This window comes from Anguilla anguilla, chromosome 11 (genome assembly GCF_013347855.1).
Source record: "Anguilla anguilla isolate fAngAng1 chromosome 11, fAngAng1.pri, whole genome shotgun sequence".
NCBI lineage: Eukaryota > Metazoa > Chordata > Actinopteri > Anguilliformes > Anguillidae > Anguilla > Anguilla anguilla.
Window position 1 is genome coordinate 25,484,130 of NC_049211.1, and position 27,246 is coordinate 25,511,375.

The 27,246-nt window shown below is 41.7% G+C and overlaps 1 protein-coding gene across 1 annotated transcript in view; it reads right to left on the minus strand.

The window, feature by feature from the left end:
* The window catches only part of LOC118207780 (synaptotagmin-2-like), a 102,664-nt gene that overhangs the window by 47,114 nt on the left and 28,304 nt on the right, over window positions 1-27,246 (minus strand). The window contains exon 2 of the mRNA XM_035381810.1: window positions 1,443-1,479. The gene's annotated coding sequence lies outside the window, so the exon portion shown is untranslated. The remainder of the gene's footprint in view (window positions 1-1,442; window positions 1,480-27,246) is intronic.

Here is a 27,246-nt window from a genome sequence, read left to right on the forward strand (position 1 = left end):
ATAAATACAGTCCTCTTGTCCCCTGTTGCAGGCATTTGGGTGAACATTCATTAATATGTATGCCGAATCTATGACATCTGAATTTATTGGGTTCTGTGTGGATTGCATTGGTAGTGCATTAAAAATCACGCGCAATCTAAAGGCAGTAAAAGGAAACCTTTTCGATAGCCTCTGGGCCTCTTTTCTTTCGCCCTGTGTTCTGAAAATCGATGCAGTGACCAGTCGGAGCAATTTGAGGACATAAAGTTTACACCTTAACCTGTAAACAACTGGGCACACTGCGGACTGGGGACCACTTTTACGACAGAGCCGTGGAAGGTTAACCTGAAAACATAATTTCCCTTTTGATTTCATAACCAAGGCACGCTGCAAGCAATTTCATTAAAACACTTGCTGTTGACATATAAACTAGACACAAGGGGATGCTAAATACAAGGAAAATCATTACATTGCCGCCATTTTATAGCAAATGTAACGGCACTGACTTTTTAAAATTGATGAGAAGAAGCCATTGTAAATTTCAAAGGCGCATGGCAACTCATTGTGATACATTATGGATTTATTGATCCCTTGCATTTCAGATGACTTGAATGTGCAGAGAAGCATCTGTGCTGAATGTTAAGGATCCCTGTGGCTCTTGGAGCTGCCATGGTTGTTCCATGAGCATTGATTTACCATTTTATGAGGTTTTCCACACACAACACCTAGGCTATATTTAACATATAAAGTTAAATGTGATCACATATGTTACTCAGCTCTTCAAAGAGGCAAAAATATTAAATATTATCTCAACCAACAATCTATAAGGCCCTTGTGGTTCGACAAAACAAATGACTGTTTTGTGGTTTTAAATCAACCGGATTCTCAATTGGGCTTACTGTCTTTTGTCTGTGTGAAATATTGCATTCTGTGCACCTGTTATTTCTAATGATGTATTCTTTTTTTAAACTCATTATCATACTGCAGTTTTTTGGTTAAGGGACATTATACCCCTGAACATCCCAAGGTTAATATGTAAAATTAAATATTAATTAATATTAGTGAATTACGGCTGGTAATTACAGCTCTCCTGGTGATGGCATGAGGAATCCTGATGTGGTAGGCAGGGCAGATAAACCACTTCTTCCTGTGCTATCCTCACTCTTCTGAAGTTGCAGTATCTGATTACAATTAATATGTCTCATGCAAATTAAACAACTACATGTGACATCCTTACTCATATTTACCACTAAAGTTAAGGAGGCGATTCCAGTAGCAGCCTTTTGTGAAGAATATAATGAAAACAGGCCTTTCAAATTTGGTAACTCTTATGCCCTTGCATTAAAAGCCTAGTGGAAGCATAATGGTGAATATACAGTAATGCATACAGCAATAAGCACTATAATCTTGTTTGCACTAAGATCTAATTAAGTAATGGAAGAGTTCCCAAAGCGTGTACTCACAGGGATGCTGGCTGGTCAGTGGCAATCGCAGTGGTATCTGTAAAGAGACCAATGAAAAGATTAGGCTAATACTCAGAACTCAAAAGGAAAAAAACTTGCACAATCAGGTTCATTATTCTGGCCTGATGAAGCATCACAGATTTGACATGACGGAGGTTGATGTGTTGAAATCAAGCAACAGCCTGCTGTTATGCAGTTAACTATAACTAAAAGTGTTTCTGTGGAAATTTCAAATTTTTTATCACCAATGTCTGGATAGTTTTTTTAAAGGTCTACAGCTTTATTAAAATTGTTTTTCCTCATTTCAATGGGCCCTGAGCCTGAGTAAATCTGCTTGGTCACGTATCGCAAACACTGCACAGACACATTCAATTATAGAGTGCGCCTTAATCTGGGATATTTTGGACCTGTTGGACTTAATTCTTTCCTCTAGGCATCCACTTCTGCCTGACATAAAAAAACAAGAATAAAGGGAAAGGCTAAACAACATGACCATTTTCCCCAACACCAGACAGATCTGGAAAATTCACACATTTATTTCTTTACTTTCTAGTTTGTCCATGTGTTATCTTTATAAAAAATACCAATAAGAATCTAATAAAAAATACAAATATCAATGTTTTGTGAATAAGAAAATATTGGAATTGTATGATATATGGATGACCATCCAAGCAGAGATGTAAATATGCTGGACAATGCTGAGCTGACCAAGCTATTTAAATATCAAACTAACAAAGCTAGTATTTTCATGCAGTACAGTCAAGCTACGTGAAGTATGAGGTATTGCAAGCCATTATCACTGTGTGCCCTGCTTTCCAGAATTGCCTATGAACCTGATCCAAATTCTACGCTATTCCCTTCATGTTGTTTCTCTTCATAACTGAGTTAAATCTCCACCAGTTCCAGCCAACATGAGTGACTGTGTTTCTAAATACTTCCCCCTTGTTCTCTTGTATAAAGTTTTTGTTTTCCAGATAGGATGCTACAAATGAATTCTTCTTTCTTTCATTCATTCATTCAAATGTGCCTTTTCACGGTGAAAGAACATTCTTGACATGTGAATGTACTGCACAGCCCTTGCAATTGGCTGTGCACCACAGTTAATGTGTCCATAATTAGTCCCCTACTGGCTTGGCTTGTAATCCACTCTACATGACACCGGCAGGGAAATATGTGATTTCTCTTTCTGCCCTTCTCACCTCCACAGCTGTCACACGTAGCCTACATGCGCATGCGCGCACACACACACACATGCACAAACACACGTACGCACGCACACAGACACACACACACACACTCACACATAGATACACACACACAGGAACACACACAAATGCTCGCACGCGCACACAGACACGCACACACACACACATTATATATCTTAGATGTAGGTTAACCATGTGATAGAGTCATAAATGTGCATAATTATGCAGGTTGTGTGCATAGGCACTGTGTACTATATCTTTAAACATGTACTTGTAATTGCTTCCTCCTATATTAATCTTTATCTTGCTTACTCAACCATCTCAGGTGCCTTAATAGAACTGGTGGTAGTTGCAATTTAAATTAAATTGTAATAAATTGACTCCATTGAGAGGCTTGCCTGCAATTCGTTCCACAATTGAAGCAGTCCCAAGATCCAGTGATTCTGGTTTGCTGGTTTTCATATAACATGAAATTAACTGGTACCGCTATTACAGGACATGTCTGTTGGGGGGTCACCACGCTTGGTCCTCAATAGCCACAGGGTGTACAGGTTTTTATTGTTAGTCTGTGCTTAATTGATCAATTAAAATAGTTCATTACACACGTAACTCCCCTAGCTATATGGTTGCTGTTTTTTAAGGTGAAAGAAAAAACCAACAGAGCCTGTGGCTCTCCAGGACCGTTTTTTTAAATATATTGTTTTATATATGTTGGTTCAATATGTATTTAATCATTACATTTATTAAAATGGCAGAAAAGTTTTGGTTTCCAGGCTTTATGGGCACTGGCTATCCTATGCCACATTTTTTTCCTGTGCTCCAAAGTTTTTGGCCTTATTAGCACCAGTCGCTACTGGCAAAAAAAGTAGATTTACAGCCCTGGTTTAGGGGCTGAGAAAGTTCTCTCTTTCCCCTGACTGTCCTCCTGAGGCAGGAGATGCTGAAGGGCGCAGTCTGAGGTGAGCTGACAGGGGGGCTGAAACGCAGAGGGGTACGGTTTACAGTGCGCATAGTGAGAATTGTACAGCAGAGTATAGTGAGGGGGAGGGGTGCAAGCATATACAGTATGAGCCCTGTCTGGATCCTGAGCGCCCCCTAGTGGTGCTGTAGGCACAAGTGACTCTGTGTTTATGTGTTTGCCCCTGTCCTAAACACTCGGAGCGTAAATGTCTGTTCCTGTGTTGAGTTACGGCACAGCTGCCTTGAACTGAGTGCACATGCCGTTCCTCAGCTGTAGCGGTGCCACCCCAACCCGCCCTGAGTGAGGGGGGTAGACTGCAGTCCAATGTCACCCCTGTGCCCTGTTTGTTTACCATCGCCATTGAGGCCTTTATAAGGGGTTAGAGTTGATCAGGGCCAGGCTCTGGCTTTGTGTCTCGTTTGACAGAGGGAAGGGGCACATCAGCACTCTGGCCTAGGGCCAGGCTAAAACACAATGCTTACACTAGTCCGCCACATTCAGTTTAACGTAGGTCCTTGGCTGAAATCAAAGCGAAGTAACATGTATTCAATTTATTTTGCGTGTGTTGACATACATATCCTGTATACTGAATCTTCATGTGACATAGTTCCTGTTTTGATTCAGTCTACACAAACAAAAACACAAATTCTGCTGTATCTGTATTGCTGTTAGATGCTGATGTGTCTTGTGATGGGAAGCTTCAAATTGGAAAGGGCAGGGGGCAGGCTGTGTGTGAAAGAGGAGGCGGGGCTTGTGATAGAAAGGAAGCGCTGTGTATTTCCCCCACCCCCAGCTGCCAAGGACTATATTGTTGGTTCATAGATGGTTTTAGAATGACAGAGTGTGTAGCCTTGTGCCTTTAGAGCATGGATGTCAAACTCCAGACCTACTAGTTTTCACCATGAGTGATTGATTTAAGTCATTGATTGGCTAAAGAGTCCACACACCTTGTTCTCTAGGCCCTAACTGACTGCTGATTGAAAGAAAACCACAAATATCTGCCAACACTGCGGCCGTCCAGGACTGGAGTTTGACACCATTGCTTTCGAGAAAACAGGGGAATTGAAGTCTTTGTCCCCCAGTGCAATGGAGAAGGGGACACACGTATTACAGAAAAATAAACAAAAATGGAAGAAAATAAATTTTATCACGATACCTTCATCTTTTCTTCACTTCCATCATATCGTGGCACTATACTTGAGCCCCCCCATAGGCCTATCCATCCCTCCCAGGGTCCTCCCCCAACCCCCACCCTCCCTCTAGTTTCCTTCCAACCCATTAAAATAGGGCCCCATCTGTTGTGTGAATATGCTGTACAAATGACTCTTTCTTAAAATGTCACATTTTGCAGGCTTTTTGTAATACTATCCCATAGAGAAACAAAGGTTCGGAACAAAGGTCAGGCAAAGACGAGACAGAAATTAATTATGTTTGGGCAAGTGTACATGTACATGAAGTACATGAAGTACATGTACTAGAATGATGTTCATGAACTACAGCTCTTTTCCAGTAGAGTTCACACTTTTTGACATTTAGAAAATTGTTTTGACAATTATGGATTTTTTAAAATTTGTGCTTGATTTACTATTATTTTTTATTTTTATTTTTGTTATCTGTTAACTGACATGCTGTTGTGGTTCTGTCTCCAGGACCAGGGTTGGGGACCTATGCTGTAGTGGGTTCTGCATATCATGTTGATAGAGGATCTAGAGATAATGTGAAGGCCTGATTTGTTTTAAACCATTTTATTCGTTCATGCTTTGTGCTACATAATTTCTAGCTATGTTGCTCTCACCTAGTATATCTTCACACGTGTTCATAATATGCTGCTTCAGCTTTTAGATAAATGACATGTTTTATGTCATCTTCTACAGGAGCCACACAGACAGTAATAAGTGCCTGGTTGTATGAAATATTTATGGATCATGTGTTAACATTCATATTTTATTTCCTTTGGTTTTTGAGCAAAGAATAAATCGTGATGTATAGGAAAACCAGGTGCCAGTCTAAAAAATATGAGCAGGAACAATATTGCCGCACAAAAGTCATTTTTCTTCTAAGCTGTTTTAACAATTCCCCGCCTGTTTATTCTCTGTGTAATAGAAAAGTCGATTTTGCCTGATAGCATTACCAACATAACCTTTAGATATGTTGTAAACAGACTTTGGATGGGCAATGACATACAGTGCATAACACATCTGAATCAAATACATGTGAGTAACAAAGTGTAGAGCGCTTATATGGAAAATCTTAGAGGAAATTGAAAATCACAGGGTGGGTACAGGATGTGCCTCTGTATCCTTGTGTTCTGTGGCTACAGTAGCGAGACTCAGTCTGTTAGTGCTTTATAGGAGTCTGCTGGTTCAGTGCACAGAGCTTAGGAATCCATTATCAAATGGCAGCCTCAGCAGTTTGCGGTTACATTGCTAAAGTCCTTATTTCTCTTCCCCTCAACCGTGTGCCCTCTGGAAAGGTACTCATTTGCATGGGCCTGGGACTACCCGCACAGGACAGGGAATAATCTCAACATGCAGCCACTTGAACCACAACAAAATAATTACTCCTGTTTCTTTGAGTCTTTCTGTGTCTGATATTTGCATGTTTATTGATCATAATATTTTCACAGCCATTGGTTGCGTTGCGAGATTCAAAGAGAAAATGCTTAATTGGAATGAAAAGTCAAAAATGAGATGTCTCACACTAGAATTTAGAATAGTAAATGGTAATTAGCGCTGGAATATTAGTGGCAAAATTGAAAATGCCTATAGGCCAAAGAAAGCTTTCTTTGAGTTGTGAAATAAGATATCAATATAGTGTGTTCGCCCCAAGTGAATCTCATGGAGTTTCATGGAGTTTTTTTTATTAGTGTGTAGAGAAACTATATCTTGTTTCTGTACACATTAAAAATTCATGCACTGGAAAACCGAAACAGAGGGATTGTTTTGTTTACACAAATATTAGTATATGTATCACTCTTGCTGTTGTAGCTAGTCTGCTTGAAGCAGTAATGACCTTTTTCAGCAGACTGTATACACTCTCATGAGACACACCGGTTTTTTCTCTCCCTTGCCTCACCTTACTGATACCAGAGCTATTGATTGGTCACCAAGCCTCTGCAATTTGCTTTGTATTAGTGATTATGGATTGCCAGAATCCATGTCGAAGAGCTGTTTATAGCTTCAGCCCATGAACACATACCCGTGTTTTCACCCTTCAGAGAACTGTAGATGGTTCGTTCCACAGGCTAACATTCTACAGCATTGGTTCAACCGTGTACAAGACCTGGCAGAGCAGTAGACATTCCCCTTTCATGCAGCTCTCTCCCTTAACAGCCATTTTAAAGATCACATCTGCAAACCTCATTTGTTATCATCATTTTCATCTGAAGGAAACCACAAATATTCATGCAGGCATATTTCACTCCTTTGTTGCTTCATCAGCATAATTACATTGTATTTTGAGTTATGTTGCAATGTTTTACCTATTGAAGCTTATTGATGGGCAGGTGGGGTAGACTGAAAACCATTACTATTAAAACAAATTGGTTTAGAAAACATCAGTACTGACTAACACTTCCCACAGATGGTATGGGGCTAACACTTGAATACACTGGTGTTTTTGCTGTGAAATTGTGAAATTTGGAATTATAGCCTCAACTCAAATGATTTCTCAGTTTTAAAGCCAATACTTTAAATTGTACACCAATACTCCTGGTGCTAGTGTAGGGAAACATACAGTATATGTAATACTGTTGTGTTTAATTGCGTGAGTCTTTTGTGTTATTGGATAATTAGCTAAAGAGTAGTTTAGTGTCTCAGTAGTAGTATCTCAGTAGTGAGTAGTAGTATCTCATTGGGCGGCAGTGTACTATAATGGGTAAGGAGCTGGTCTTGTAACCTGAAGGTCACAGGTTCAGTTCCTAGGTAAGACACTATTGTTGTACCCTTGAGCAAGGTACTTAACCTGCATTGCTTCAGTATATATCCAACTGCATAAATGGATGCTATGTGAATGCTATAGGCTATAAAATGTTCCGTTAGTCACTCTGGGTAAGAGCGTCTGCTAAATGCCTGTAATGTAATGTAGTTTCGCCAAATATATAAAAAATTTTATGCTGTCCTAGGTAAGGTACATTATATTACAATTAGATTTTTTTTAAATGTTACCTTTATGATTTTCAGTTATATTAATGTGGCAACTACTGAGAAGCAAGAATCGATCATGAATTTGAATACTGTTGACTGGTGCGTAGGTCCAATGTCACCACCACTTTAATGCATACCTTTGCAGTCTAGTACAATTTTTGGCTATAATACACAAATTAGGCCTAATCCACTAAAACCTTTAAAAATTATTCTGAGAAATAGAAGTACAAAAGATAAACTTTTCAACTCTTCAACATTACTCTTGACAAGATCTTGACAAGTTGTGTGTTATCCAATTCATGATTTGAGAACAATTGTTAGAATGCATTGCTTCAGAGCAGTGTGCCATTGGATGCAAGAAAACTCAATGACAAGTGACTATTATATCAATATCTGGAGGAAATATTGGCAGAAATATGTAGACTATGAGCTTCTCTGTTTATTTTGTTATTCCTCATTTCATATCACATTTACCTCAGGAAGTCACTGTACTGGGGTCAGACTGCTGGCTTTCAGAAAATGTGCTGGCTACATTTGCCACCAGCATGCTACTAACTTGTTTAAATTCTGGCTATTTTATCATGCGTTCTAATCATAGAAGCCACTCGATTCATCGGTGACATAGAATAAGTGGAGTATTCTACAGTTGAAGAAAGGAGTAATCTGCCTGCACGTGGTGACGGTGTCTCTGAAATGCGATTGGGCTGCTGCTCCCTTCTTTAAGAGAATGACTGATGGCTGTTTGGCAGCCTTTTTATACTGGGAAGAGCTGGGTAATGAAACTCCCCCGGAAGCTTTTAATTCCTCTGATTACAGCCAGTCTTCTGTGCTTAATAGAATTAACTTTAGATTACTCCCTGGCAGCTTCCCTGCTGATCCTCTGCTCTGTTGACACCAGACAGGTGGTGATGTGGAGGTAGGGGGAGGGATTTGAGGGGAGGGGGGAGGGGGGAGGGGGGTTGGGTGTTTGGTCTTCCCAGGATGCATCGGGTCTGTCCTGGCTTGGCTGGTGGCCCGCCCAAGTGACCGAGGATGTGGGAACCGGACCCCCTCCTTTCGGAATGCTGGGGACAGGAGCGTTCTCTCTGCCAGCAGTGCTGGCTTCTGCTGCATTGAGAGTGCCATTGTGGCTCCTGACCTGAGCCACTCTGTCTAATGCATGCAAATTAATTTACCATCATCCCTTTCTTCGGCCTGAAAACATCTCGATTTTCTTCCCTCACTCTACTGCTTATAAATGTACGTGTCTGCACCCAAACCTTCATTTTGAGCCAGTTGAGATGAAATATGACCATGAAATATAACCATAATGTTTAATACAGTTATATTATATTATTGAGGTTTACCTTTGTTCAGTATCTCAGATAAAAAACCAAATGTGCTCTGGAAGGATTTACCAGACAAGGGCTTCATGGACCTAAACAACCTCCTCAAGCCCCGGTCACAGGGAAAAGTACGACGTATTGAACGCCAATGATTGCTTTTCCTTTCGTTAGGGGCCTGGGAGGGGTCAAGTGGAACGGAGCCCTCCTCCGTAGGTGGGAGCCGGATTCCGCCACAGTGGAGAGGGGGGGTTTTATTTAGCGGCCCTGGCCTCTCTGACCTGTCCGCCACTCTGCCTGCAGTGTGTGGATCGACTCGAGTGATTAGTCTACACAGGCTTAAAATGGCTCTGCTGCAGTGTGTGGAGAGACCAGGGTGATTAGTCTACACATGCTTAAAATGGCTCTGCCTGCAGTGTGTGGAGAGACCAGGGTGATTAGTCTACACATGCTTAAAATGGCTCTGCCTGCAGTGTGTGGAGAGACCAGGGTGATTAGTCTACACAGGCTTAAAATGGCTCTGCTGCAGTGTGTGGAGAGACCAGGGTGATTAGTCTACACATGCTTAAAATGGCTCTGCCTGCAGTGTGTGGAGAGACCAGGGTGATTAGTCTACACATGCTTAAAATGGCTCTGCCTGCAGTGTGTGGAGAGACCAGGGTGATTAGTCTACACAGGCTTAAAATGGCTCTGCTGCAGTGTGTGGATCGACTCGAGTGATTAGTCTACACATGCTTAAAATGGCTCTGCTGCAGTGTGTGGAGAGACCAGGGTGATTAGTCTACACATGCTTAAAATGGCTCTGCCTGCAGTGTGTGGAGAGACCAGGGTGATTAGTCTACACATGCTTAAAATGGCTCTGCCTGCAGTGTGTGGAGAGACCAGGGTGATTAGTCTACACATGCTTAAAATGGCTCTGCCATTTTGACTGAAATTGAAATTGACATTTGACGGAAAGGTGGAAACGAGCGAAACGGTCTGTTCAAGGCTACCTGACTGCAGCTGGACCGGACATTTGGCATCCCATGATCCTCTGAGCTGGGTCGGTTTGCAGGGCATCGTCATAATCCTGAGTCAAGTACATACACTGTCTACGCTTAAGGGGCCTCCAAATACCTGACAACATACTCTGTATCATCAAGAGTGAACATGATTTAATCTAGCCTAATTGATTGCAACTTGTTTACAAATTGCTTTTAATAAATCCTATTTAGAAAATTAATTATGATTGAATCGTCATCTGTTTTACTTGGCGAATGCAGTATATGAGCAAACCATTACATTTTATTGTGATTCAGGATCATTTGTTTCATGAATGCTGTGAAGAAAATTTTATTTGCTGTCAAGGGAATTAGTAGATTATATCATGGTGATTTAAGAATGGAATTAAGTTATATTTCACACAAGACTGCTTGGGTTCCTCATTATTTTGGTCAAATAAAAATAAAGTCTTCAAATTAAAATAGCAAGGACATATACGCAGTAATTAGGCCGCTTTTGTTCTGTTAGAATTATGCATTCTCAGCGATGTCAGAACACAAATTCATACAGACTGCAACGATGCAATCCATTCATCTTTGACTAAGCCTGTTTACTCAGTCCACAATGAAAACAATGGAGATGGATAATTTTGATAATTTTTTATTTTGTAGTCTTAACAGTTTAACCCAGCCATTATACAACGCATTAGAACTGCCCTGAGAGGGTGTTATGATGTAATATGATCTTATGTGTGAGGGAAATCCAGTTCAATCCACCGTTGTGTTTACTTTGACCTTGTGGTACCAATGTAAAATCTACTAAATCTAGTTAGTCACACAGGCTTTGTCACAGAGACTGCTGTGGCTCCAGCCCATAGACAATACAGGACAATGAGGATGAAATGGGGGACAAGACTAGCCGACCACATCCAAAGGTATTTTAAGCAAAGTGTGGTTTGGCTGAAGGAGCCTTTTTCCCTCTTGAAAGGCGGACTCTAGGGACTGTGCCATTTTAAGTCTCTTTCTTTGTACTATTTTGGGGGATTTTTTTTGTTTGCTTGTTTTGGAACTGTGAGCTGACAGCTGATGTTTTTCAAGTAGCTGTCTGCGGACTGCTTCTTCTGGGACCCTCTACGTGTTCTGCGGTGAAAGCTGGATTTCAGAATTGTTCATTATTCAGAATAGTTATGTGCCTTCCCAGCGACGTATGCACCATAAGACTGTATTTCAGCCACCACGTCTGGCGTTTACAGTCTGCAGAGCGACCCGACTCCTGTCAGACAGTCTACAGTCTCCTGTCAGACTCCCCGAGATACCGAGCTCGCTCCGCAAGCCTGCTGGAGCTCGTATCAGAGTTGTTTACGGAGGCCAGAAGCGCAGAGAAGGAAGGTGAAAAATAACTGCCCATTAGCCGATCAACAAACCTAGACCTCCCGAAGCGCGAGTGCTGCTGTGAGTGGGGGAGAACGCGGAGCTGCAGAGACAAGGCCTCCGGAGGGAACTCAGGGTGTAATCTCACCAAAACGCCGATCGATGCCAAACGCGTCCGTCTGGACCGCCTGCTGCTAAATGTTACCTGGCCAAATGAAGCCTAGCCGGGCTCAGCAGACCTTGGCAACACACAGCCTGCGGAGGCAGATCTAAGAGACAATAAAGAAGACAATAGCTTAAAAGACAATTGCTTCTTTGTCATCAACTGCTAGAAATAATTGGGTTTTCCAACATTCATCCCCCCGCCCCCCACTCACACACTAACCCCCACACCTCCCTCCTGTTTTGGGCCCACGAGGAACAAAATAATAAACCTGGATGGCCTGGAAACTTTCCTTAATTGGTTATCGGGGAAGGGGGCAAGTTTAGCTTGCCCTTGTCTGGTCTGCTTGTGATTTACAAACCAATTTAGGAGGTGGAGAGCATACAGGAAATGATGTCAAAAAGCAAGACAACGTTGTTATTGAACTGTCACATTTTTTTCATTTTGGAAGTGAGACTCTTATTACTTTTGTTTTATAAGTACAGTCAGAAGAGCTTAATTACAGATGAGTATCATTATTGATTTTTACAGTACATATTAAATTGCAGTCAAGGAGATCCTGTGCTGTAAATTATCACTTTAAACACCAAGCTCTTTAATTTTGACATCTTCAAATGGTACGATTAGAGTTTTTCCATAATATTATGCATGATAAAACCTGGGCCTTGAATGAAACTCTTGAATTAGAAAAAATGTAGCTTATTGGTATACATTGCTAGCATCAGTATGGATGCATCAGGTCAGGTTCAATGAAGTGAAAGATGCTAATAGGAGCAGCAAAGCAATGCCTCCATTTTTTTGAGGAGAGGGTGGTCTGTTCATTTTAGGGTATATTCACTGGAAGCACTCATTTCCAGGTCGACATCCCATCATGTCTTCATTAGAGGCCACTTGGTGGCCACAGCTGACTTTCTTGTCATGCTCAAAGAGGGTTCAGAGATGTGGATGAGCCGTGTTCTAATTAAATTTTCTTTAGCTGTCTTCACCTTCACACCTGTCTTCTGTTTTATAGCAGACTATGTGCTGCGCAGTTTGAGAATGTGAACAGGATGTATCATTACCACCAGGGCTCTGAGAGGAAGTAAAACCTGCAGTGAATTGCCTGATTCAGTGCACCAGGGCGGCAATCACACGGAGTGGCTGTAGCAGATGCTAGCTAATGATAGCTGATGTCGCAGGAAGATGAGTCTATATTGCATCACCTAGCAACAGAAAAAGAACAACACTGCTTTTGCTATCAACAGGCTACGGGCTTTGGGTGTGATGGCTGCCGAAGGACAGTTAAACTGAGCATGTGCTAAATGCATACAAGCAAACTCTAGTTTTCACACTATAACATTTATTTCCTATGATAAACATCCTTGAGGCACAGCAAAGTATATTAAAAGCCAGTGCTTCCACACACGTGTGATTCCTGAGTTAATTTGGCAGTTAACATTGCGGCATGCTCAGGGTTGTGTATGAAAATGCTGGGAAGGCCCACGTGTCCAGTATACTGGCTGCAGTGGCTAGAAGTGGAGGTCTCAATGACTGTGTAAGAGGGGTGAGTGTTGGCACAGCTTCACTGACTAAGGCTGCTGAACATGCTTATGTTTAATGAAGAACAGTAGCTAAGGTGATGATTGAAATCTGAAGGAAATACATTATCAGATGTAGCACTTGTGGTCAAAAGCACATAGGCTCTGCTGTAGGGGTCTATTCCTTTACGGTGATGTCCATGCATTGGTTCAAGATGCAAGGCAAAACACAGATTGTAGCACAGTTTTATCAAGAGTCATCAAATTTACAGAGGGATACTATGGATGGTGTGTCCTTTATTTTGGCCTTTGCCTGTACATTAAAAAAATGTAATTTTTTTTGCCATTCTGAAGAGGTCATACAATAATCGTCCTGGGTGCCCTTTAATAAGTTGTATTATTTCACATAAATGGCAGGTTTGTGTGAAAGCCATTACACACTTGTTGAAATCCACTGGATTTTGTTTGCAAGATAAGTGATAACTTGCTAAGGTTTCTGCCGGTCCTGTACCACCTTTATGGTCTGTATAAACAGCCAAATGATAATATCCAAATTGATCCAAATCTGGGAATTTGAATCAGTTTTGCCGTCATTAGAGAGTGCTATGCAGGAAAAAACACGGGGCTTTGCTTTTCCACACTAATGCTCTAGAATGATTCATGAATTTCATTAACACCATGCTTGTAGTTTGCTGGGTAGACCAATCTTGTTTCTTTTACAGGAGTTCAGGCAAAGCGGTTCATAACAGAGTATCCACAGTCTTACGGTTGGCAGGTACTGTAAATACAGGTTTTATGCTATTTCTGGTCCTGCACTCCAGACGTGATGATATGAAATGCCCCATCGCTAATACATTCAGCGCCCCCTGCTGGTGTTCAGCACGCCAGTTTAACGAGGTTGCAAAGCAGACGCAGTGCCAGCTTCTGGATTACAGTATTTAATGTCTTGCATTCTCGTTGCATCATGGGACATTTTTCCCCTTCACCCTCCCATCTCTCTCCCGCCCTGTGTGTCACAGGGCAGAATTTGGGCAAGGTCGTGTCCCCAGCACCGCTCCCAGTGCCAAAAGGATTGTTGTTATTTCATCCTTCTCACTGGTATACTGGACACCATGGAGAGCCTGAAATAATGAAATAATTAATTAATAATTACAGTTGTTTTTTTGTTTTTTTTTGGTAAGGGGGGGTTTCAGGGGGATCCCCAATCCCTAGTCCCAAATTCTCAATCTCCAGCCCCAGGGGATGAAGGATGGCAGCACAGATGACTCAGGCATTTAATTGGATATGACTTGGTGAGCAGGAATTTATCTTAAGGAGGTGCGGCTTTGAGAGCAGGCATTCATTTTGAGTTTTTTGAGTGAAATATGACTGCGTGGATGTGATTTGGGAAAAGGGACTTTGTGTAGCTGTGACTTGAGAAGTAGGGCTGGGTATAAATAAATTTAGCTGGATGTAGGCTAGTTTATGGAACGATGTTTTATGTGGGTTTTATTTTGGACAGGGTGGACCGTGTGCACCTGGCATTGGTCAGGTACCGTCTGAAGAGAAGGGGAGAGGGAGAGAGGACTGTGGCGAGTCGGTCACTGTGTGCAGTACTGCAATGCAGGGGTTTAACACTGAGAGATGAAGCCGGTGAGCAACAGAGGCACTCAGGCAATTCAGCCAGTCGGCGGACAGACACACATGCACACACACACACACACACACACACACATATTCACACACTCACACACATAAACATACACACACACACATATTCACACACTCACACACATACACACACACACACATGCTCACACACACACACACACACACACACATGCTCACACACAGAACTGTGTGATTGTAATAGGGAGGGGCTGTTTGTATGCACCCTGCATTTATGTTTTTCCACTGGTGCACTGCCAGGTTAATTCCCTTTATAAGATTTACACTGATATGCCAGCTGCTGTATGTTTTGATCAGTCTCATCTTACTCAGTGGACAGTGTGTAAGAATCAGGATTTTCCTGTGAAGTGAATCTGGCTCTGGGCTTTGGAGAGGGACCAGGGTCCAGACAATAGCGTAGCCACGAGAGAAGCTACAGACCTCGCCAGGCTCATAACAGAGAAAGTGCAGTGGAAGCCAGAAAACGATTTACGAGATGAAAAAAGAGGAAAACGTTGCCTGTTAAATCAATACGCCAGCAAACCATTCACACTGGTGGAATAAAAATCACAGATTATGTTGAGGGAGATTGTGCCTTAAATGGAAACCTTTGGAATAATGACTACGGAAGGTATTGGGCCATTTTAAAACTCAAGCATCTACCACTCAGCATTATTTGCTTGCATCCTACGGCAGCTTATGAGGTGTGTTAAAAATATGAAGCCAAGTTTCAAAGCCAGACAAGCATTTTCAGTGAAACTGGCAAGGATTACACAGCAATACTCTATAAATAAAACATGATATCAAATGCAGAATCAGACTAGGGGTATTTACAGTTGAAAAGAGAATCCCTATGAAGCTGTAAATATGATGACACTGACGTTAAGTGTATTATCTTTTGTCCTGCAGTAATGTTTTTAAATTCCACGTACCCATTTCTGCTTCTGCAAGTGTGCATTCTAGCTGGCCTCCTTTATCCACAATGTTTAGCACAAAAAATATTCATTAAGGGCTTGAAAGCCATTATTTAATTAGACCAGATCGCATTACGCTGCACAATCGGACCCTCTGCCCTTTCGATGATATTAATTCAAACATGACCGCGGATGACTGAAGTTAATTTTACCACAATTAATTTCAAATATTAGGGCACAGTCTCAGGCTAACCTATCACTGTGACGGAAGGGGACAGAACGTACCAGCAACTGACCCTTCTAATTCCCTGCAATTTGTGCTGGTGGTGTAAATTTAAGCGGGGATGACTTTAAGGTGACATGGTATTCTTGCCTGTCTCCTTGCCGCTGATGTGACAAAGTGCAGATTCGGCAGAAGCCGCCGCGAGAAGCGTCTGGGAAGGGCGAAAAGAGAGAGTGAGAGAGAGAGAGAGAGAGAGAGCAATAGAGAGAGAGACAGAGAGAGAGAGCGAGAGAGAGAGCGAGAGAGAGGGAGAGAGAGCGTGAGAGAGAGAGCGAGAGAGAGAGAGCGAGCGTGCAGGCAGGAAATGATGTGTGGACATCGTGCGGGGCGGAACGAGCGAGCTTCGGCGAGGCAGATTGCTGACGGCGGGGCGTCTGTCGCAGTCAGCAGAAAGACTGCCGATCTCTGAGACAGCCCGTCCGTGCAGCCGCTGACTGCGCATGCAGCTTAGCGCAGTGAGGGAAAAATAATTACAGATGGTATGCTGCTCCAGTAGAGTTATTTTTTAATAAATGCATGCGCTTGATCAATAATTAGATTTACTATATATCCAATTTTAGCTTCAATTAACCACATATATCTTTGGTAAGAAACTCGTAAGAATATAATGGAAGCTGTTATAGCCCATTTATTAAGAAACGTAATGCTTATTGTGCTGTTAATCATGATTAATGCTCTTTATTAGAGTACCCGTGCTATAAGACTCATTAATTGTGTCTTTTAATGGGGGTATGAGTACCTACTTGTGATTACTGAATTTTGGAATTATTGATTCATAAAATAATAATTCCAGTGCATCCTTTATCAGTTATAAATCAAAACAAAAATCTATCTGACTAGAAATCATTTTAAAAACATGGAATTCTCACAACTGCAAATGAGATCAGTCAGGCTTGGTACAGTTTCCAGTTTTTCTGGCAAAGTCACATTTATGAACCGTTTGTATGATTCAGCTTTTATTGCAGGTGAATTCTCAGCATATTTAAATAGCCATTTAGCATTCACTGCTCTGACACTAAAAATAAACAAATAAGTCAACAGGCCGGGAGGGAGTTTATTTGCACTGAAATTTAAATAGACAGAGGGAGGTAGATTGAGGTATCAGTTCTGCCTGAACAAAAAATAAATTGATAAATACAAAAAAGACTTCCTTAAAACTTCGCATTACCTAATGTTGGCCTAACTTCTGTATTTATTGTAATGGCACAAAATAAAGTGCTTATTATGCTGGATTACATTTATTTACAGTAGTTCCCTTTATTCCTCTCCTCTCTTTAGTGATATATTTACTTCATAGACACGGAAATAGGACCGTGGTTAGGCATATCGCTCTTTTTGCAGTTACGAGCTAACAGCATTAGGACTGAAATGGGCTGATGCATCAGAGGATTAGCCCTAAACGGAGTACTTTTGGGATGTTTTAACAGATAGAGTAGCTCCATCTAGAATATACTCCTAATATAGTGCATCCATTGCAAACATTAGGCAAAATTCACAGCATGAAATGCTAGAAAATCACAGCTGGGGTCATATTTCAAAATCCAGTAATGGGCGGGAGAAAATCTAGATTGAATGCACTTTTCTGCTTGACATGAAAGTGAAGGAGACTTGAGAGGTTTTTCACCCACCTTCTCTGTTGCAGAGAAAATTTGTGGAGGAGGTGATCTCTAGGGCTTTGTCTCTGTGCTGACTGAAAGTGAGTCATCAGGAGCATCCTGACCGGCTAGCACTGACGCCTCATTAAAGCCCTTCCTACACCCAGACTCTCTGCTCCACAAAACGCAGAGGACAGCATGGTTATACCTTAAAGTTGAACCATTACCGAGGATACAAACATGAAATTTTTCCCAAATTCCAACACATCCTGATCTGGGTTGAGAGACTTGGGCAAGGGTTAAACAAACGGGTATATGCATTGTGAACAGGCGTGGAATTCAGCGAGCGCATAACTGTAGCCTCGAAAAGAATGGGAAGAAAACAGATGCTAGAATCCTCCAGATCACACTGGCCTGTTTCATCCATGAATGAATAAACTGTGTGATTATTTTATTAATGCTGTCAGTGCCAAGGCAGCTTAACAGAAATCACCCTGGGGAACTGTCCAGATGTTTTCTATGGCAGACAGACACGTGTTCCTAAATTTCTGAGTTCTACTGCTATTGTCCATTTCAGGCATGCATGCTGGAATTTTAAACATGTATCTTGTGTCTGAAATATAAACTAACAGTGGCTTTATAGAAATGTAGCTGATTTTCAATGTTCCACGTATTGTTCTCTGCTTTAAAAGATCTGGGAAATGAAATATAGCAAGAAGCTTGGCACATCTGCGAAAATAGTACCCGGGTCGTTATATGGTTTCTCAATTTCACATCTTGTGTGGTATCTGAGCTTTGACTCTGCAGTAGCCTGCTCTTATTGAGTCGCAGGTAAGCTTTCTTGTGATTTTCAAATATCGCACTGTTGTGCTGTTGGTATTACAGAAGCCCAGACTTGCATAAGTAAACTTGATCTCCTATTGAGTTGCTTGTTTTTCCGAGACATCCACTCTTGCAGCACACACTATGTACTCTGTAGCTCATTGGTTTTTGTTTGCTCTGGCATTGCTAGCTGGGGGCAACACCTCCCCTCATGTTCCACAGAGAGTAAGGAGGACAGGTCTTTTGGTCAGAGTGATGCAGTGTCTGGACTGACTGAAGCAGCTGTAGCAATTCTGAGAGAATGACTCCAATAACACCAGTTTTGTTATTGCATCATTGTTCTTATTGAAGAACAAAATAACTGTAAGTCCTGGGTCTCATAAATGTCTGTCTCATAAATTAAATTCTGAAATGATAATTATGATAATAAAAATTCAAATTAATGCAGGAGGACCAGCAGTATAATTCATTGCCTTTGTTACTGTTGCTGAACCCTCTTTGCTCTAAGATCCTATAAATTGGGCAAGAGTGCAGCAAATTCACTCTGAATGTCACTTAATTTAGCACTTTTTCTCCTATGACCTTTGATAAGTATCAGGATCTGATTCATCGATCTTCCCATTAATGTGAAACATGCTAATTGGAATGGGAATAGACACACCATGGGGGGGACTTTTTTTTTTTTTTTACAGACGAAACATTGCTTGCCAAATTAAGCTATAGTTTAGAGGGAGAAAAATAAGATCTCATTGACTTAGATCTCTGTGCATTTTGTAGTTAACACTGCTGCAATATCGGGAGAAATAATGATTTTTACAGTATGTGTGATATTTATACTTATAGGGATTAGGGAGTAGTGGGGGTGGGGGGTGCACTTCATTGTTAGGGGGGTCTGAGGGCGCTTTTGAGAACAGTATTTATTAATCTGATGTTAATAAATTCTTATGTAACTGACTCACATGCTGTATTATTAGTATTATTCTGTTTCCATTTAAATACTTAAGCCTCTTTTGCATACTCTGTTAATTGAGCAGCAGGAGACTGAGTGTAAAGACTGCATCCGTAGGAGGCCTAGGAGCCTTGAAGGATTCTGATTGGTCAGCATCTGCTGTCCATGCAGAGAGAGCCTGATCAGTCAATCTGACTGACTGCGCAGGCAGAAGTGCCAGCACAGCATAAAGAACGGCGCGGTTCATGGATTTATTCCTGCTGCAGGCCAGATAAGAAGCACTACTATTGCTATTATTCTAATTACAAGCTTAATACTATGTATACTACTACTCCCCATGCTTCATTTTCCATTTCTTATGGGCGGGGCCTTGTTAGTTATGGGAGGTTTCGACCCCCCCTAGCCCCCAACCTCCCCTCCTCATTTTTAGCCCTGGTAGTGAGGCCTGGGCACAGTTACTTTGCACTCACAATTCCCCCACTGGACAGATTCAATCCCTCAGTGAAAATGATCTCCAACTTGATTTACGTCCTACCTAAATGAAAACAGAAACAAAAAATACAGCAGAGAAACTAAAATAAAATAAAATGGTGGTACTCAGACACTGAAAGCAGGAGAAAACGTTTGGCTGGGCAAACCTGATATTTGATCAGTTGTGTTTGAAATTACAGTAGTAGACCCGTGGACAGGGTATAAACGTATTTATTTTTTGAGAGATGCTAATTGTGGCATTAGAAGCTGAACCCTATTGTACATTGTGTGAGTAGTTAAAGTCTGCATTATGTTGCAAGCTAGCTAACAAATTTTTCACTGAATAATGATTTGGCACCCACAAACGAAGGCAGCTACAAACTGTGGACTCATATGGCACTAGATACTTCTAACAAGTAGTTCTGCTATGGTTCTGTGCTTTACCATGGGTATATGAGATTGGCACAATTACAAACAACCAAGTGTATGAGTGAGGAAAGAATTAGAAAATGTCAGAAAAGCTTTTGAAACAGTAAGCGTCCTTGAATGTAAACAAAAAAAACAACACCATAACGTTTTTTTTTCCAGCAGCTCAATATTTAGGTACTTACTCAGCAGAATTATCCATCTCTCATTTTTGAGAATAAAAATCTCTGTTCTATAAGGTGGAATTATTGCTTATGGATTCCTGGGAAGTTGCCTTGACTCTTGTAGTCACACTGAGCCAGAATATTAAAAGTCTTAAGTATGCTTTGTATTCCAGTGTGCATGCTTATTGAATGCTTGGGGTGGGAGGAATGTAGGCCCCATCAATTTCTCTGAGCATGCCTGGGAAATTGGTGATGAAGTTCAGCTTGTGTTTTAACGTAGATCTTCCCTGGTAATGGGGAATTTAATATACCCGCACAGGTTAGTGTATGCCATTTACAGTGCAGCACACAATGAACAAGAGAGCTGCTCTTATGTTCTTTGTGGCGCTGTCCGTTCAGCACCTCAGGTGTTTCATCTAACTGGGAGGCCTGCAGGACCATGAACAGCACCATCGCCACTCACGGGCAGGGTGGCAGCAGGGACTCATTGCAAGTCACAGCTGCTGCCCATTGCCTAGTTAAGGGTATATTGATATACAGGTGTGTAGGTATTACAGCTTGGGGAGAGTGACCTCAGCCACTATACATGTAGGCACAATCGTCTGAGACAGTAAATACTATAACTACATAAATCATTGACTTGGAAACCAACAAGCATGAGTAACCAAGAAAAGTAAATCCTATTATTAAGAGAGGATGAGTACTGGTCGTATTATTTTTTCCCTGCAACATTCTCTTTGTTACTAGTGCCACTGTCGCTGGACTGGAACCATTCTCCATTACCTGATGTGAAGTTTATTCCTTATTTCCCTGTGTCTTAATCAAGATGGGCAGTGGTGCAAGCAGGTGCTGCACAATTTGATAAATCTCATAATTGTAAGCCGCATCGGATTCATTCGCATTAATTAGTTCCCGTATTTTGTGGCCTTTCTGTACAGATGAATGCGGAGGCATTATCAGAAATGTCTCTGCTTCTTTTATCGCCACTGCTGAATGTGGTTTATAGCATTATGTGCTACAGTGCCAGTGTATCAGTGACACCTATGGTTGCATAATGTTAATGGCAATACAACAGATTGGTATTACAAGTGATGCAACAATTGTGTGATGGATGCATGGCAGTAACTGAGCACTGCATAAAAGACTAAACTGATTACATGACACTCTATCTGGTGTGAAATGCATTGAGGCTGTTATGGGATCCACAAAACCCCTGCAAACATTGATTGTGTCAGGGCCTCATTTTCATTTTCACGTATGCATTAGGCTAGTATTTTCTAGTGTTTCTCAATTTCAAGCTCCAGTTGCACTGATCATTTTTAAAAGAGAATAGCTAAATAACACAATGACAACATTTCAAAAGTGAAAATGTTAACCTCCATTTTCTTATAGCCTATATACTGTAAATATATGTATATTTTTTTAGGTATTATTTTGGTGAAAATGTTGATATCTGTATATAGGTCTTCTTCTCTAGATAGGATACGGTGGTTATCAGTCCTCTTGACAGAAAGAACATGCGGCACAATTGCTGCTTGGTTGAGTAAGGTTACGCATGTCACTGGTGTGCTGCTATGTCCTGTACCAGGTTTTAAATAGATAATTCCCCATGCCTGAGCTGTAGGCACATGGGGCGTTTAATAATAACGCTGACTGATGACCCCCATTATAAGAGTGACCTGTCCTAAATGGTACCTGGGACCCGCAGGGATAAGACCTTCTGGGACCGTCCCCTGGACCACTTTAACACATCCCATAGTTTCTGCAGTGTTTTTAAAAAATTATTATTATTGTTTTTAATCCTGTGCATCTGCTCGTGTTAATCTAAGTTCAGTAGTTTCACAGGCAATGTCTGCTTAAATGAACAGTTCTCACAGCTGGCCCACTTCAATGACAGCACTTTGTAGTTTTCAAGGGTGCAGGAATAGTTCTATTTTGCTGACAGTGTCTTTTCCCATCTACTTAAAATTCCTCAGTCATCATCAGGATATCTTTATGTCAGCCAATTCCAAAACAGAATATTAATTTCCACACATCCACATCTGTTTCAATATATCATTTGCAATGATGTACAATGGGCCACCCCTGCTTTCACTAGTGATTTAACATCGGTGGCATCATCTCAGCTAAACCTGTGGGAAGGAAAAGTGGCATCACATAAAATCTTGCCGCTGAAAGATTATGTGAAAATTGATTTCACGGTGGTGTTAACTGACGAGCTGATTTGAAGTCTGCTTTTCAGGTTTGATGGTGAACAGCATGGGAACCAAATGAGCACTCAGATGAGGTGGATGCAGGAGTGCCATTGGTTAGCGAGCTGGCTTGGCTAGTAGTGATGCTTTCTTAGATGTGTTTGGAGTCTCTTGTTCTAACAATAAGATAAAACAGCTCAGTAGCTCAACCAGTTCTTCTAACTCAAATCAGATTATTTTCCCTGAAATACCCTGGCCAAATGAGCTAATTGGCTACATACCCCAACACTGGTTTACTTGTAGATTAAGTCCACAATAAAACGTTGCATATAGGGATACAAAAACAGTCTTTGTGCGTTTATTGAGAAATCTAGCTAAAATGTCAGATAGTATAAATGTTAGGGCTAGTTAAGTAATTAAGGCCAGAAGTTGGCACGAAAACCAGGAACAAATACGGCCCTCTTTGCCGGACTCTGGTGTGGAAGGTCAGAGATGCTTCTTTGTATTGGTATTACCCCCTGAAAGTGGAATCCTGTACTGGTTTCATGTTGCATTTCCCCATACATAACATTTTTGGCTGGACCACAACAGCGGGGCCAGCCCTATAAATGTGAATGTCTGTGACTGAGTGACTGACTGATGAAGTTACACCATTGGACGGCCGGTTCGGTCCAGCCATATACTAGGTTTTGACCTGGTCTTGTTAGTGCAGAGCTTTTAACTGAATTATGAAGAGTTTGATTATTCGCATGCACTTTTGACAACAGAGAGCCATTCTTCATGCTTTGATGGTACCTCCAGGTGATAAATGGTCTCTGCCTGGCAACGTCTCCCCCCTCTGCACCTGTTTTAGAGAGAGGACCTGTTTGTGCCAAAGCAGCCGTTTCCTTCAGCCACCGCGATGGCAACATCGCATGAATTAATAAACCTGAAATTTTAATTAATTGCCACACTCATTCTAGATTGCTAACTAATGTACCATGCAAAGTCAAACTGAGCAAAAAACAAGATTAAATAACAGAAATATGTGAGCGAGGGATGTGTGGGCTGCTTTTTCATGCAGTTCACATTAAGTTTGTGGTGATAACATTTTTGCAGTGATATGCTCACAGGTATCTGTCTAACTTTACTGTGATTAATGCTCCTTGGGATTTGCACCATCTGGTCAAGTGTGACCATGATGTATGGTCCATGAAATATGACCTAACTAAGCATGGATTCAATCACAAAGTCACCAAGACAAAGTGCAATTCATTATTCCTTCAAAATGAGACAGATGAAAGATGTATTAAAATATATGCTTTTTAAATGGCCGGTTTTTCTGGACTCAGGTTGTGACAGCGGCATATTAATCTGGGATGTTTTGTTTGTACAGTGAAAAAACGGCTCTCTGCCATCAGTAAGTTTAAGATTGAACCAAGACCATTGTTTCCTACTATCTGGGGTGTTTACAGCCTGGAGTTGCCAGCCCTTCCTCATGTCACACATAGACAATCGTAGAGCATGGGAGTCGCAATATCTTCCCAAGACCGCAAGATCAGGCTCAGTCTTTATGTGCTTATTTTTCTCTGCCAGTTTCACTCCAGTGGGGCGTACTGCTGTGCCTCACACAACACCCTACACCCTCCAACTGGTCCAGCAGTTACACAGCTAACAGGCACTGTCTTCTACGTCTTCAGTTAACTGCTTTCACAGAAACCAACACAGTCCGTGTATTCAGGACATGTACTCCTTGCACAGACAGCAAGACGTACTGGTGAAGGAAAGTGCCTTAAAATCATAACTTTCCCAAGGATAGGGTTATGAACTGAAGCAATTAATTATATACAGTAGGGCTGTTATAAAGTCTCTGTACTCTGAGCAGTTATTTTTCACCATAGAGAGTATCTGTTATCAGTGAAAGGTCTGCCTTGGAGCCCTAATGGTTCAGACCAGGGCAGCTGAGCCACACCACTACCTCAGGATATAGCCTAATGCAGTGGTTTGCAAACTTTGTCCTTGGGGACCCCTGTGTATGCGGGTTTTCCAACCACAATTGCATTCTCAGAATTTTAACAAGCTGTTCCTTTTTTCTTAATTAGACACTTTTCATGTTTTGTGGGTTTATTTTCTCTGTTAAGCCACTTTATGTCAGAAATTGCAATGCATACTATGAAGGAGAAAAGAAAAACCCGTATTCGCATTGTGTGTTTTGCACTATATTTCAACCAATTATTTTTAAAAATCAGTCGGCTCCTGATTGGTAAAAGTGTGGACACCTGGCCACTGAAGCTAACTGTTCAGTAAATAATTAAGAATTCAAAGACAAAGCAAATGATACCAAGCCAAACCTGCATTATGTTAGTAGGTTTAAGGATAAAATAAGAAAGGACCTTAACACAGGTTCAACAACCTTAATTAAGCCTGAAATTGGCTTTAACAAAAACTAGCATATACAGGGGTCCCCAACTAGTGGCACAAAGCAACAGGGCCATGTCATTTAAAGAAGAAGCATATTCAAGCCTTTTAAATCTTCTAAGAAGATTTAAAAGCCTAATATAAAAAGGTGTTGGTCATGAAACAAAGTTACATCTGCCAGTTTTGAAAGGTCTGGGTCAGAAGGTCACATATCTGAAATGGTAAAGCTGACCTTTTTTCTTATGATAATCAAATATAAAACTCATTAGCAAACTATATCCCAGCTGGTTTTGAATTAGCATAATGGTCTTTTGAAGAAAAAAATCTAGTTAGATTGTCTAATTCACAATGAAGCCAGAAAAATAATAATATTATCCAGTTTTAAATCATTGCTGAGCACTTCTGAGATTGAATATCAGTGGTGAGCTTCCCTTTTGGGAATTCTGCTGAATTCAGCCTGTTGGACTTGCTGACCCATTACTCCTGGTTGGATTAGCCATCCTTGTATCATCCCTAATCTTTATTCCTGCTCTGTCCTCTCCCCTCCTCGACTTTTCCATTTCCCTAGGGGACACCTTAGTGACATCATCACCCTGTGCCAAGAATCTCGGAGTGGTGATGGACAACAGGCTGTCCCTCTCCAAGAACATCGCAGCAGTAAGCCGGGCATGCAGATTTTTCCTGTATAACATCCGCAGAATCCGCCCCTTTCTCACCACCTACTCAACCCAGCTCCTGGTCCAAGCAATGGTTCTATCCCACCTGGACTACTGCAACTCTCTTCTGGCTGGACTACCGGCATCTGCCACCAGACCCCTGCAACTCATTCAGAATGCTGCGGCTCGTCTGGTCTTCAACCTCCCCAGACACTCCCACGTCACTCCCCTGCTCACTACCCTCCACTGGCTGCCTGTTATAGCTCGCATCAAATTTAAAACATTGGTCCTAGCATACCAGACAGTCAAGGGATCAGCCCCAGCATACCTCCACAAGATATTCAAACCCTACATGCCAGCCAGATCCCTCCGTTCTGCTACCTCAGGACGCCTAGCACCTCCCCCTCTTCGCACCTGCACTTCCAGAACACGTCTCCTGTCTGTTCTGGCCCCACGATGGTGGAATGACCTCCCTGTGGAGGTCAGAACAGCTGAGACACTGACCCATTTCAAACGACGACTGAAGACTCACCTCTTCAGGCTGCACCTCTCCCCATCCCTCCCTACCTCCCTGTAAATGACTGTAAGCTTAGTGTTGTAACTAGGCAGCTGTTTCGTAGGTGACTTAGGTGCATTAACTGTCTTAACTACTGCTTGTATTTTTTCCATAGACTGCGTTGTTGCCGTTCTCGTTGTTAGTGTTAATCAGTTTAACCTTCAGGGTCCAAGTTGAACTATGCGGTTGTTCCCTGCACTTGGACCGGTACTTCTCTCTAGGGGTTTCGTCATACTTGTTCCTGGTTACGGTTATACACTTTGTTGTACGTCGCTCTGGATAAGAGCGTCTGCCAAATGCCTGTAATGTAATGTAATGTATCAACAGTATATTGCACTAAATAAATCTCAAATTATGTCATCACTCTTTGACCATCCCACTCACAAACCTACATAGACAGGCCCCACACAACATGCTGACCAGTAGGAATTATCAATGCCTGCTAAGTCTGCTGTAGCCCCGTAGCCCCATGATTCAGCCTTGGCTGGGAGAGGGGTGCAGAGCCATGGTGACAGCAGTCTGACAGCATGCATCATTAACGTGAGAAAACTGCCAGGGAATATCGGAGGCACCCTCTGCATGCTTGGGGCTGAGGCTGGACAAGCCCCTCCTCCTGACTAAACAGTTAGGCCTTTTGAGAAAATGCAGGTAACCACAAGTAATGTTATGCAGAACCCTGGCACTCTTCCACAATGAAGAAGGAAGAAGGAAGCAGTACAACAGTCTCTCCTATCTGAGAAGCAGCGATTAAGAAGAGCTCTCTCAATGTGAATGATTACACAGCGATTTCTTATCAACCAAAGACTTTCAAAAATGTATTAGAGGATTTGTTGGTCTGTCAGAGCAGAGTACGCAGAATAAACAGGGTGTGTTCTACAACTAAATATGAATAATAAATAATTTAACATTTTTGACTTGTAATTCATTGGATATGGCTAGGTATAAGGCATTAATGTAATGATTGTTCATACTCCCGATATTATAGTAATACACAATGTGGTGACCATGCTTGTCACAAGTGCACGCTGGGTCCTGCAGCTGAGACACTGAAGGTTAAAACATTGGCCA